Source organism: Hylobates moloch, unplaced genomic scaffold (genome assembly GCF_009828535.3).
Source record: "Hylobates moloch isolate HMO894 unplaced genomic scaffold, HMol_V3 SCAFFOLD_14, whole genome shotgun sequence".
NCBI lineage: Eukaryota > Metazoa > Chordata > Mammalia > Primates > Hylobatidae > Hylobates > Hylobates moloch.
In genome coordinates this window covers 17,169,706-17,184,861 of record NW_026652289.1, presented here as the reverse complement: position 1 = coordinate 17,184,861, position 15,156 = coordinate 17,169,706, and the positions used below count along the sequence as shown (strand labels likewise).

Genomic DNA, 15,156 nt, shown 5'->3' with positions numbered 1-15,156 from the left:
ATATATCTACATATATATATATATGTAGATATATACATGTATATATCCCTGAGCCCTCGTAATTGTTAGATTGCTAGACTAGCTTTGCTATGAAAAAGCTGCGGAACTCCAGCTGGAGCCATTCCTTTCCCCAATTATTACTGAAGGTTATATTTAATTATCTAGCTGAGCTGCTGCAATTAGCATCAACAAAGCTCTGTGCCATAATGACTTGATATATAAACTTTTGGGAAGCCCATTACAATTCAGATGGACCTTCTGAAATGTAGCATTCCACCTGATGGCTAATCCCAGATATTAATGTCCATTCAATTTCCATTCACCCCTTCTAACGTGTTTGTGTACTGCTTGCTGACAACTGTAATATGTTTGTAGTACAAATAGTACTTTGCATTTTTGAATTTGGGGTTTAAATCTGTTCAGGCTCTCTCATGTGGCTGGAATGTTGGCATGGCTCAGAAAACAAAAGTCAACTAAAAAAAAGTCAGTTCCTCCAGGAAGAGAGATGGCTATCAAGCTTGACAAATGCACTGTAATGTGAACAGGGCAGCAGGGTTAATTCTGTTAAGTGATTGCTATAGGCCTTTGCTTGTCTTGGACTTTTGGCCTTTTGCTGCAAACAGGGTGGGCCTTGTTAAACTGCCAAGTTGACAATTTTATATCCAAAGGCTTTTGACAATTTTATATCCAAGGCTTTGCTTTTCTGTTGTGATTTTTCAACAGGAAAGCTCAAAGTGCTCTGGGGATTTTCATCTCCGAGTCCATGATAACACCTAGAAAACTCAATAGATCACGGTTTGCTGAATCTGAGCCTAAAAATTAGGTTCTAAGAGAAAGAAAAATCATTGTATAAAAACATAGATTTGGATATCACAGTGTGTGCTCTGCTAATTTCTTTTGGCTGGTGCTTTTTTTGTTTGTTTGTTTAAAGTTTACATGGGATCTCTGTTTCCACTGAATCATCTCAGACACTGAAACACAAAGCTGGGTTACAACCTACTGTGGGGTTATCTTCCTACTGTGGGGGCATTTTCCAGCTGGGTAAGGATCTGAGCACTATAGAGATGTATACTGAGCTCTTATATTACCCTGTCTGTATCAGACTTAACTGAGACACAGATAAGTTAAAAAGTAGCCCGCAAAACCTAGGACCTAGCACCCTACAATCTAAGAGCTAAAATCATTGTCTCTTGGACATAAATCAGCAAACTTCATTCAGCACATGTTAAGTACCTGCTATATGTTAACCCTCTACTAACCATGTGTTACATACTGTAAAAAAAAAAAAAAAAAAAAAAGTCACAGTTGAAGGTTTCTAGAAGGTTTCTAAAAGTTACCTGATCTGCCAATCATCTCCATCAGAACCCTCAGGTAAGCTTATAAGCTTATAAGCTTCTCCCAAATGATGCTTATGAGTAATGTTTGAGAACTACTCTAGACTCAGGATTCTCAAACCTGGCTGCACATTTGAATCACCTGGTGAATTTAAGACCACCAATGACCTAGTACCACAGCAGACCAATTAAATCAGACCCTCTGGGGTAAGGGGGAGCCTGAGCATCAGTCATTGTTGTTGTTGTTGTTGTTGCTGTTGTGGTTGTTGTTAAGTCCACATGTGACTCTAATGGGCATCCAAGGCTGTGAACCATGGTTCTTGACTTTAGGGTCTATCAGAATTTATGACAGGAAGAAATCACTTCTATCTGAAGTGGGCAGATACTACCTTTGATTTCCTCTCATATCTTGCAAAAGACTTCATGTTCTCTTTGAAAAGTGTGTGTGTATGAGTTTGTCATTGTTTTAAAAATTACATATTTATATAGCACCCATTCAAGAAACAATTTTTACAGACAGCACATAATTTCATTTATCTTCAATTCATCTGCTGTAATGTAATTAGAAGAAAAATGTATTAGCATTCCAATTATAGATAAAGCAAAAGATTAGTACTTTGCCTGAGATCACACAACAAATTCCTTCTAAAATTCTGACTTCATTGGAGTTGCTTCCCAGAAATAAAAAAAGAGAGAGAGAGATAGAGAGTCTCTGAACAGTCCTAGTTGAAATGTAGCCTATTCAATACTAAAAATTATTCAAATAAGTAGTCCATCCACACTCCATAATGGACAGTCTTCCTCTTGGCTTTTTTGTTGTTGTTATTATAAAGAAGGGAATATCCTAAAGGGTCAATAATCCTCCTTCTATTTCTCCATTTTTCTGTCTCCATAAGGCAACATCACTGAATATATTAATAGGCTTGCTTAGTTAGGGTTTTTAATCCCTCCCAGTTTGCCCAGAATGTTCTGTTTTAGTACTGAAAGTCCTGTGCCCAGTTAACTCCTGTCTTGAGTAAAACTGGACAGTCCGTATCAGCAGTGGAAATAAACAGTGCTTTGAACATCTATGTAGGAATGGGAGTTTACGGTTAGTTAGGAAGATCAGCCAGGCCAGCAATGGGCAGTGAGTGAGAAAATCTAAAGATCCATGAAGGTGGGTAGACTTGGCTTCAGGCTTTGAAGTCCAGCTGGGGAGGCACAGTGCATGACCTACGGAAGAGGCTCTCAAACTTGAGTGTGTATTACAACCCCCGGAGGGCTTGTTAAAACACAAATTGCTAGGCACCACCTCCAGAGTTCCTGATTCAGTAGGTCTGGAGAGGGGCCCAGAATTTGCATTTCTAAAACATTCCCATGTGATGCTGATGCTGTTGGTCCCAGGATCACACCTTGAGAACCACTGCTCTGGGTGCTAGTCTAGACTTTCAGCTGAGCATAAGTAATAGGTGTGAAGGTGATGTCTTGGCACCAGGGAGCTAGCAGGCCACATTAGGCAGAGATATAAGCTAGGGACCAAAGGCAGGACTCAAAGCACTGAGCAAATCTGAGCTAAGATGGCAGGACCAGGCTAAGAGGATCTGGAGTACTAGGCAGATAAACAAAACAGGAGCTCCATCTTAAAGAAGTATGACCAAGATCTTTCTACTGGATGTGGGTACAAGGTGTGGTGTTGGCCTTAGGAACAAGGCAAAATTCAATGCGTAAGCAATCATTCAGGAGCACAGACTTAATGGTCAGTCACTGGAGTTCCTGAATTAGGAATTTTAAAGATCCCCTGACAACCATAAAAGTTGGGTGACCAACTATTCTAGTTTTCCCAGGAATTTCCCTACTTCAGCACTGGAAGTGCAGAGCCTAGAAACCCCTCAGTCCTAAGACATCTGGTCACCATAATTGTGCTCTTAGGAGACTACAGCCTAGATCCACCTACATCTCTGGGTCAGTTGGCTCCAGCCATAAGAAAAGAAAGCACACATGAGAAGAGGAGGAGCCAGCTGGAAAACGAGGCAGAGAGCCAGGATGCTTATTGCAACCTGTAGCTTTCAAGAGAGGATAAAATGGCACCCAGAAATATTGTCTATAAATGCTGAAATGCATTTGCTTTAAATGGACAAAACACGTTAAATGACTCCTCAGGCCTGCAGTTTTTCTAAACTCATGAAAGTGGAAAAGTTCAGCACAAACAGAACCATCCAGACACCCCGTAGATGGAAGTCTCTCTCACTGCCTTTTGACAATCATCACACACACTTAAGGTCTCATTGTAAGTATAGCCTTAAAGAGCCCTGATAAGTACACACCAGTAGGGGAACTAAAACCCATTTGTAAATATTAGCAGAGTCTCCCATGTTCTTTTGGTTTCCTTCACACACAAAAATAAGCTAAGTGGAATGAACACACAGTTCAAAATGACTAAAACACTAAAGGACATTTAAATCTGGGGAAAGAATATCTCTGTTGGGAAGGTGGATTTCACCTAAGATCCTTAGTGTCATTCCCAGCATGCCAGAGTTATTTCAAATCTCTTTCATAACCAAATATTAATATTCCACCAGAATGGGGAGCATGAGGGCCACTATTGACAGGAACACAGCCTACTAATCATGAGAGATGTTTAAGATGTTCTTCACTAACGTTATCCACAGACGGTATAAAAATAATAACAGAAAACGTTTCACAGTAACAAGGATCATCACCAGGGAAAGTACCTAAACCATCACAAAATCCGAAAGCAAACACTGAACTAATCCATCCTCCCAGCAACTAATTCCTGCAAAATGCTGCTTATGTAGAAATAATCTTCTCAATCACACTTAAAATATTCACTATGATAATGAACTTTAGCCTCAGTGAATTGAGTGTCCCAGTGTGCTGAGTCTTCATGATCAAGGAGAATCTGGCATAACCAGCATCTTCAAAATGCAAGTACCCTATGTCCTTCTGGAATGAGCCATGTCATCCAGTAAGTAGGCTGAAACAGAGGGATCCGACGAGGAGATTCTCCCAGAGCCGAAGTGGGAGTTCAGAGCAGAGTAGAGAAGATTGAAAATCTCCCAGAAAACCTGGGAGAAAATGCCAGAAGAAACAGTAATTTGCCCATCCATTCAATCTTTCATTCAACAGATAGTTATGATGTGCCATCTCAATGCCAGACCCCATGCTAGGCAGAAAGGCTACAAAGTCTAATGGAACTGCTTTATAGGTATTTGTAATCAAATAGAACAAGCAGACAAATTAACAAGTAATTGCAGTACCTCTAAGACATTTTATAATAAAAGGATATATGCAACCTCAGAGAAGCACAGAAGAGAGAGAATTTTCCTCAGCCTTGTATTATTCTCTGTGCAACTAACTGTTTTTGATACCAGAGTTAAGCCCTTCCTTCTCAGAAGCTTCTTGTTTGAGTCACTTTTGGGAAAAAAATAATTGTTGCTTTTCTGAGAGATCAGAGTCACATCAAATGTTATTGTGATTCTAAGACTGTCAACAGCTACCATTTAGTGAATACTTACTATGTGCCAGGCACTACACTAGTGTTTTGCACACATTACTCCACTCAATCCTCAGCCCTGAGTGACAAGCAGCATGCTCTCTCCACTTTAGAAATCAAGGGGAAATGAATCACAGTGGGATTAACTAGTCTACCCTCGGTCTGTCAATGATGGGGCAAGGAAGTGAATGCAGACAGTCCACTTCATGTTCAAATCTTAACCACTATGTTGAAATAACTTATGCAGTGAACTATTAGAATGTCTATATTGATTATTTATATTCTACTGTTATAATTGCATGCATCTAGTTTTTGCTTTGATGAGTTCTTAGAAGAAATTGCATGCTGCTTTTAATACTTCCTTATTTGAGTTGATAATTTGCAACCATTTTATTTGCACCAATCTCTGTGGGACTTAACCACAATAGCTGCAATTTATCGAAAACTTGCTCTGAGCCAGTATACATCATCTCTGTCAATTCCCATAGTTCTCGAGGGGTATGTATGTAGGTATGTGTGTATATTTATATTCTTATATATGTATATGTAATGTAGAGTATCAGGTAACTTACCCCTGGTAGCTTAGGCTACAGGTCCTCCACTAGCATAGGCTTTCCCAAGGTTCCAGAAAGGGTTCTTAGAAACATGTTTGCATGGTCATACATTTTCTTATCTATTTTTGAAAGAGTATTTCAAAACTTATATAAGCTTAAGACCCACAAAGCCTGATCCAACCCTGCAGACTACAGGTGATGGAAACAGGATTTGTGTGCAGATGTGCCCAACTCCAAGGGTTTAAAAACCCATGACACAGTAAGTAGGGAGAAAGGGGTGGAGCAGTGGGATTTAGATGCACATGTTGGGCTTATCATGAGATATTTCAAGCTAAGGAAAGAGGGGAGTTGATTGAGGCTTTTCTCCTCTAAAGTGACCTTGAAGTCCTCATTTTAATGCTTCACGTGCCAACAAGAAGTAGAGAATGTAGGTAACTCTAATACAAATGAGGCTCTAAGAACTACTAGGTGAACACTCATAATAGTGGCACCAGTTCTGAACAACGCATTTGTAAATAAATTGAATCAGCCTTCGGTTTTTTCTAAACTAAGAAGCTACTAGACACTAAGCAGGTCAAACAGACCAAAGGCACTTTGGTGACACTTAGCTAAGGTAAGGTGACACTTGGACTGCCAATGCATTACTATCTGAAAGTTCTGCATTGACCAACCACTGTCAGAAAATGTTCCCTTTCTTCCAAAAATTCCATGCCAGCTCACCTTCCAAAAGTTTCCAGTGGGCTTGTTAATCTTTCACCCAAATAGCCACCTAACACTTTACAAATATCCATCTCTGTAAAGAAACTGACTCAGCTGCAACAACCTGTTTTTTTTAATTCATTAAGCCTTAGAATAGCATCTTTCTTTGTAAAATATAAATGCAATATTTAATAAAACTATATATACAGTGATAATTATAAGCAGGGAGAGGACAGGCTGAAAATGAGTGATTTTAACAAGAGCTTTAACAATTTTTAATAGACCTGCATTCCTTTACATTCCTGGTGTTTCTCAAACTTTAGCGGGTTTAAAGTTCATCTGGGGATTTATAAAAATTGCTGACTTCAAGAGCTCCTCTCAAAATTTCTAATTCTGAAGGCCTGGAGGGATCCTCAACAATCTTCATTTTTAACAATTTTGATGAAGATGGACTGCAGCTGTCTCTTGAGAAATGCTTCTTCAGAACAAGTGAAATTGCTAATTACACAGTAAGCACTTAGGCATCTACCATTACCCAAGTCTTGTTAGTTGTGAGTTGCCCCTTGGTATCTGCTAAGGTTTGAATGTGTCCCTCAGAAAGTATATGTTGGAAACTTAACCTTTAATGCAACAGTGTTTGTTGGGAGGTAGGTCCTAATGAGAGGTAATTGGAACATGAGGGCTCTGCACTTATGAATAGATGAATGTGTGGAAGTAGGTTCCTTATAAAAGAATAAGGTCAGCCACCTTTCCTCTCTCCCATCCTCTTTTTGCCCCTCTGACGTCCTATGTCTTTCACCATGAGATGACACAGCAAGAAGGTCCCTGATAGATACCAGTGCCTCAATCTTGGACTTCCCAACTCAAGAACTATGAACCAATAAATTTCTGTTCATTATAAATTATCCAGTCTCAGGTATTCTGTTACAGCTGCACAAAACAGACTAAGGCAGTATCCCATTCTCAGCTGCAGCAATTCTTTTTAAGACAAAACTCCATGGATTTTAAGACATCTAGGTAGGGAGAGTTAATTATGTCCTCTCAAAGAGGTATTTTCCCTAGACCAATTAGTTTACAAGAACATACACTCTCTATTAGTTTCTAAAACTTTGGAAAACAAAAGATGTGGTTCATATCAGAGTGAAAATTTCATTGATACCCATTATAATGAACATGTTTCATTCTGGCAAATTGCCATGAAATGTCCTGTTCACTTGGAGAAAATTCCTGGAAAGATGGTAGGCAGAGGTCCCAACTCCCAATATGGAATCCTAAGAGGGAGAAGATCTGTCTGCTGCCAGTCAGAGAAGGGTGGGCTCTTCCTACACTAAGACCTTAGCCACATTTTGTCTCCCTGAATTCTTGCCAGAGACTAGTCCTCCAGGCTGAGAATATATCTTATATCTTATATCTGTATAATTAGATAACAATTATGTTATCTAAAACTGAAAACCCTGGGTATGGTACATCCAGACACTTACAGCAGAAAATATCTGATACAGTTTGGCTCTGTGTCCCCACTCAAATCTCATGTCAAATTGTAATTCCCAATGTTGGGGGAGTGATCTGGTGGGAGGTAATTGGATCATGGGGGCAGATTTCTCCCTTGCTCTTGCGATAGTAAGTTCTCATGAGATCTGATAAATGTTTAAAGGTGTGTGGCACTTCCCCCCCTTCACTCTCTCTCTCGCTCTACCATGGTGAGACGTGCTTGCTTCCCCTTCACCTTCTCCCATGACGGTAAGTTTCCTGAGACCTTCCAGCCATGCTTCCTGTACAGCCTATGGAACTGTGAGTCAATTAAACCACTTTCTTCATAAATTATCCAGGTCAGGTAGCTCTTTATACCAGTGTAAGAACAGACTCTACAATATCTTCAAAATGTTGTTTATTTTAAAAAATATATGGATGGGGGCCGGGCGCGTGGCTCACGCCTGTAATCCCAGCACTTTGGGAGACCAAGGTGGGCAGATCACGAGGTCAAGAGATCGAGACCATTCTGGCTAACATGGTGAAACACTGTCTCTACTAAAAATACAAAAAATTAGCTGGGCATGGTGGTAGGCGCATGTAATCCCAGCTACTCGGGAGGCTGAGGCAGGAGAATCACTTGAACCCAGGAGGAGAAAGTTGCACTGAGCCGAGTTCGTGCCACTGCACTCCAGCCTGGGCAACAGAGCAAGACTCCATCTTAAAAAAAAAAAAAGGATGGGTAGCAGAAAGAAAAGAATAAAAAGAACACAAGGTTAAAGGCAGAAAGGAAATGGAAAATCAGTATTTTATCCATCTGTGGAAAATTTTTTTAAATATGTATTGTCTTTTATTCTGATTTCTTCTGGATTCCACTTTGTAGATTTATGAGCCCAGGACCACTGCTATTCAGTAAAGGAGTAGAAATCAATTTGTAGGGGCAGGAGGGATGCCATGTGTCATGGCTACACAAACAGAAGAAACTTAGTGATTAAAACTCACAAAGAAGAACAGTATTGGCTGGGAGCTATGGCTCATGCTTATAATCCCAGCACTTTGGGAGGCCGAGGTGGGTGGATCACTTGAGGTCAGGAGTTCGAGACCAGCCTGGCCAAGATGGCGAAACCCCCGTCTCTACTAAAAATACAAAAATTAGCTGGGCGTGGTAGTGGGTGCCTGTAATCCCAGCTACTCAGGAGGCTGAGGCAGGAGAATCACTTGAACCTGGGAGGCAGAGGTTGCAGCGAGCCAAGATCATGCCACTGTACTCCAGCCTGGGTGACAGAGAGAGACTCTATCTCAAAAAAAAAAAAAAAAAAAAAGTAAAGAACGGTATCACCTTTCAAACAGTGATAGGTCCCTAATACCTATATGCTGAGTATTGTCAACTCACGTTCCATAGCTGTTTCTATTCTGTGTCATTTTTACTATATGTACACAAGACAGAAAACAAAAAACACTGTTTAATTCAGATTTTGTAAGGTATATAGTATAACTGTTTACTAAAATATCATATTTGTAGGAGGTGGAAAATTTAATATACTAGCAAACTGCTAAAGAGAATTTACTATTTTTTTAACAAGGAATGTATATTTATGTAGCACTCTCAGACTTTAAAAGCACCATTACTGTACATAAAGCTTTTTGATTTGCAGCTTTTCATCATAAACCCAACAGAGCAGAGCCCAGACACCAGGCATTTTTCCCTGGAGTCACTCTGTCTTATTATCAGGACTGGACTTAAGTATCCTTCTCTGGAAAGGGCAAAGGATCTCACACTGTAGGGCAAACATGCTTGAGGCAGTACAAAGAGGCACAGTCATGTTTCAGGATGTGGTTTTAGCCAAAGGTGATACAATCACAAAGCTGGGTTGAGAGAGGAAATAACAATCAGGAGCTGTCTTGAGTGTGTCTCTGTTACCTGGAGTCTTCTTGTTCTTCTCTCTCCCTCTCCAAGAGTCTCCATTACCATTGATGTAAATAATTAGTAATAAGAGCCGGAAGCAAAAATGTTGAAACACTTGAGCTCTTTTGAACACAAATTTAATAGCAGTAGTAAACTAACAAATGAATCATTGAATTGAGGGTAGATTCTGCTGCAACAAAGAACTTGTATTATGATATAAATTGAGAAGATTGTTCTGATCTAGCTCCTCCTATATTCAGAGTTAAAACTCTCTCTAAACATCATGTTCCACCTAAGAACCATTAACTCTCCCATTCTCACAACCTGTGTGACAAATACTCATAGTCTAAAGATTTGGCTTATCTCACTTATCCATTACTAGAGGATTTAACATATAAGTGTTGCCCTACATACAGACTACTAAGTTAACCATACCCATTCGTGTATTGATACGTATGTTCAAACAGCAATGATGAATTGAGTGCCTGCTCTGAAGGAACTCTAATTCAGACTCAGCTAATATTTCTGGAGTAACACCCATGCACTAGGTATTGAGCTAAAGACTTTGTCTTATGTAGGTGCCTATCTGTGCTAGGTATTGAATTAGTTACTTTAACACATTATCTCATTTGGTCTTCATAACAACCTAGTAGGTAGGCATTAGCATTTTTTATTTTATAGATAGGAAACTAACACTCAGAAAAGGTGAGTGACTTGTCTGAAGTCATAAAATTAGTCAAGACTTAAAACTGGCTTTTTGGTCCTGAGTCTTCTCTCTGGCTGTTTCCAGTTGGTAGTATTGTCTGTCTCAGGTCCATGCTTCTACTACCCTCCTCTATGTAAAAGAATATCTGATCAGAAAGAAACAAAGCCACTTATAGAAAGAAATAAAACCACACAGAATTTTAGCCAGCTTTGTCTATGGGCTGACAGCTTTGCCTACACAAGGCCAAGCAACCACAGGCTCCAGAGATGTGATGTGGAGATGTGCCAAGTGGCAGGTGACATCACATCTTTTCATTCCTAGAAGTACTGTGCCCTAATAATTTTACAGCAGAGACATAAACATAAACAGATGGATGTGACAAATCCAGTAATGGCAGTTACATAATCTCAAGATCTTTCTCAATGACTCCTAAGAACATGTCCAAGACCAAGAATGACTTACCAGGTACATGCCAGTGCTTTAACTAAACGGAAACTATCTTTCAACTAAACAAACATAAATTACATTATCCCTCTTTTTTGGCTCTACCATTTTGAAATTTCTAACTTTGTGAGGTTTTTAATGTAAAAATGTTTTTCTACATTTATGGAAAGAGGCCACATACGCCCATGTTTAGGGAAAAGTACGGACTTTGGAGTTACAAGCTCAGGTTTGGACAAGGCCAGGCAAGGTTGGACTGAATCCTGCCTCTATCGTTTTCTCACTACATTTGCAGTGAGTCACTGAACTTTTTTAAGTCTCTGCTTCCTCATCTGTAAAATGGGTATAGCAATGATATCTACCTGTGCAAAAAAGAGTTAACTCAGCAGGGCTGAATTGTTCAAACCTTGCACATTCCCAAGAAAGGCCTGTTTTCATGACTGCTCTTTGACCAGCTTCTGGGAATTAAACTGTTAGAATGTTCCAAGAACTAAGAGTATTTTTCTCACATGGGTTCTTGAGCCATACTATACCAGTTTGTCTGGATACTTGTGCAACGTGGTTTATGCTTGCTTCTGGGAGGCTGGAGCTTCAATGGCACAAGTCATGTGCCTATGTGAAAGATCCCCAATAAAAACCCCAGACTCGCTCAATCATGGCAGATGGGAGGTAGGACTAGATTGTAGCTCCAGACACAGCAGTGTGCAAGGGCTTGCATTGTGAATTTTAGCTCCAGATCGACTGCAAGAACAACCCAGCAATCCCGAGAGGACCCACAGACCCTCTGAAGGAAGCAGACAGCTCCTACAGGACCTGGGAGACCCCCCCAAAACTGTGAGTGCCCCAAACTTGGAAGTGGAAAAGGGAGAGCCTCCTTTCCTGAACTCACACTCTCACTGGAGAAGCTGAAGGTCTGTTTGCAGGAGAAGTTTCTTACTTTACCTGAGGCTGAGTCAATCTGGAGAGCTGAGTGAAATTCAGGGGCAGAGGAAGCGGCAGAAAGGCTCTGGGAGCTCACTGGGTCCCCTAGCAGGCCATGCCTGCCTGTCACCACAGGGATCCAACAGGAGAGGAGCAGGGGATAAAACTACACAGGGAGAAGGAAATCTCTAGCTGAACTTTGTAACAATTAGAATGGGGGGAGAAGCCTCCTGGCCAGAAGTCAGGGGAGAACACAAATCCAGTTTGCAGACTCCAAAGGCAAGGCAAGACCCAAGCCCTTTTCTTTCGCAGCGTGGAGGTGGGTAGCCTGAGGCGGGTTTTCAAACCCGTATTGCTCTCCACCTGGAAATGAATGGGGATCTGGCGGTGGGGGCATGGTGGGAGTGAGACGGGCCCTTCAGTTTGCATGGGAGCTGGGTGAGGCCTGTAACTGCTGGCTTTCCCCTACTTCCTAGACAACCTGCATGACTCAGCAGAGGCAGCCATAATCCTCCTAGGTAGACAACTCCAGTGGCTTGGGAATCTCACCTCCATCCTCTACAGTAGCTGCAGCAAGACCTACCCAAGGAGAGCCTGAACTCAGACATGCCTAGCCCAGCTGCCACCTGATGGTCCTTCTCTACCCACCCTGGTCGTGGAAGACAAAGGGCATATAATCTTGAGAGTTCTAGGGCCCCATCCACCACCAGTTCCTCCCCATACTACCACAGCTAATGCTGTCTGGAAAATGCTGCCTCCTGGCAGAAGGCCAACCAGCACAAAAACAGCATTGAACCACCAAGGCAAAGGACCTTCATGGAGTCCATTGCACCCCACGCCCCCTCCACCAGAACAGGCACTGGTATCCATGGCTGAGAGACCCATAGATGGCTCACATAACAGGACACTGTGCAGAAAACCCCCAGTACCATCCCACAACTGTGTAGACTAACTGGGTGGCTAGACCCAGAAGACAGACAACAATCACTGCAGTTCATCTCACAGGAAGTCACATCCATAGGAAAAGGGGGAGAGTACTACATCAAGGGAACAACCCGTGGGAGAACCTGAACAGCCTTCAGTCCTAGACCTTCCCTTTGACAGAGCCTACCCAAATGAGAAGGAACCAGAAAACCAACCCAGGTAATATGACAAAACAAGGCTCAACACCCCCAAAAAACCACATTAGTTCACCAGCAATGGATCCAAACCAAGAAGAAATCCCTGATTTAACTGAAAAAGAATTCAGGAGGTTAGTTATTAAGCTAATCAGGGAGGGACCAGAGAAAGGCAAAGGGCAATGCAAGGAAATCCAAAAAATGATACAGGAAGTAAAGGGAGAAATATTCAAGGAAATAGATGGCTTAAAGAAAAACAATCAAAAATTCAGGAAATTTTGGACACACTTTTAGAAATGCAAAATGCTCTGGAAAATCTCAGCAATAGAATTGAACAAGTAGAAGAAAGAAATTCAGAGCTCAATGACATGGTCGTCAAATTAACCCAGTCCAACAAAGACAAAGAAAAAAATGAGAAAATATGAACAAAGCCTCCAAGAAGTCTGGGATTATGCTAAACAACCAAACGTAAGAATAATCAGTGTTCTTGAGGAAGAAGACAATTCTAAAAGCTTGGGAAACATATTTTGGGGAATAACTGAGGAAAACTTCCTCAGCCTTGCTAGAGACATAGACATGTAAATACAAGAAGCACAAAGAACACCTGGGAAATTCATCGCAAAAAGATCTTCACCTAGGCACACTGTCATCAGCTTATCCAAAGTTAAGACGAAGGAAAGAATCTTAAGAGCTGCGAGACAGAAGCACTAGGTAACCTAGCAAGGGAAAACCTATCAGATTAACAGCAGATTTCTCAACAGAAACCCTACAAGCTAGAAGGGATTGGGGCCCTATCTTCAGCCTCCTCAAACAAAACAATTATTAGCCAAGAATTTTGTATCCAGAAAAACTAAGCATCATATATGAAGGAAAGATAGTCTTTTTTAGACAAACAAATGCTAAGAGAATTCGCCATTACCAAGCCACCACTACAAGAACTGCTCAAAGGAGTTCTAAATCTTGAAAAAACATCCTGGAAACACATCAAAACAGAACCTTTTTAAAGCATAAATCACACGGGACCTATAAAACAAAAATACAAGCTAAAAAGCAAAAAGAAAAAAACAAAAAAACAAAGTATAGAGGCAACAAAGAGCACAGTGAATGCAATGGTACCTCACATTTCAATACTAACATTGAATGTAAATTATGTAAATGCTCCACTTAAAACATACTGAACCACTGAATGGATAAGAACTCACCAACCATCTGCTGCCTTCAGGGGACTCAGCTAACACATAAGGACTCACATAAGCTTAAAGTAAAGCGGTTAAAAAAAGGCATTTCATGCAAATAGAAACCAAAAGTAAGCAGGTATAAATATTCTTGTATCAGACAAAACAAACTTTAAAGTAACAGCAGTTAAAAGAGACAAAGAGAAACATTATATAATAGTAAAAGGCCTTGTCCAAAAGGAAAATATCACAGTCCTAAACCCTAAATACCACAATCATAAATCTGAAAATATATGCACCTAACACTGGAGCTCCGAAATTTATAAAACAATTACTAATAGACCTAAGAAATGAGATAGACAGCAACACAATAATAGTAGGGGACATCAATATTCCACTGACAGCACTAGACAGGTCATTAAGACAGAAAGTCAACAAAGAAACAATGGATTTAAACTATACCTTGGAACAAATGGACTTAACAGATACATACAGAACAGTTCATCCAACTGCAGAATACACATTCTATTCAACAACACATAGAACTTTCTCCAAGATAGACCATATAATAGGCCATAAAATGCACCTTAATAAATTTAAGAAAATTAAAATTATGTCAAGCACTCTCTCAGACCACAGTGGAATAAAACTGGAAATCGACTCCAAAAGGAATCTTCAAAGCCAGCAAATACATGGAAATTAAATAGCCTGCTCCTTAATGAGCACTGGGTCAAAAATGATATTAAGATGGAAATTTAAAAATTCTTTGAACTGAATGACAATAATGATACCACTTATCAAAACCACTGGGATACAGCAAAGGCAGTGCTGAGTGGAAAGTTCATATCCCTAAACACCTACATCAGAAAGACTGAAAGAGCACAAACTGACACTCCAAGGTCACACCTCAAGAAACTAGAGAAACAGAACAAACCAAACTCAAACCCAGCAAAGAAAGGAAATAACCAAGATCAGAGCAGAACTAAAGGAAATTGAAACAAAAAAAATACAAAAGATAAATGAACAAAAAGCTGGCTCTTTGAAAAGATAAATAAAATTGATGGACCATTAGCAAGATTAACCAAGAAAAGAAGAAAGAAAATCCAAATAACCTCACTAAGAAACAAAACAGGAGATATTACAACTGACATCACTGAAATATAAAAGATCGTTCAAAGCCACTATGAACACCTTTACCTTTACACATATAAACTAGAAAACCTAGAATAGATGGATAAATTTCTGGAAAAATAGAACCCTCCTAGCTTAAATTAGGAAGAATTAGATACCCTGAACAGAACAATAACAAGCAGCGAGATTGAAATGGCAATTTTAAAAC

At 40.2% G+C, this 15,156-nt stretch overlaps 1 protein-coding gene across 1 annotated transcript in view; it reads right to left on the bottom strand.

Annotated features, from left to right (window-relative positions):
• Positions 1 to 15,156, bottom strand: part of N6AMT1 (N-6 adenine-specific DNA methyltransferase 1) — a 78,511-nt gene that overhangs the window by 16,248 nt on the left and 47,107 nt on the right. The window lies entirely within an intron of this gene.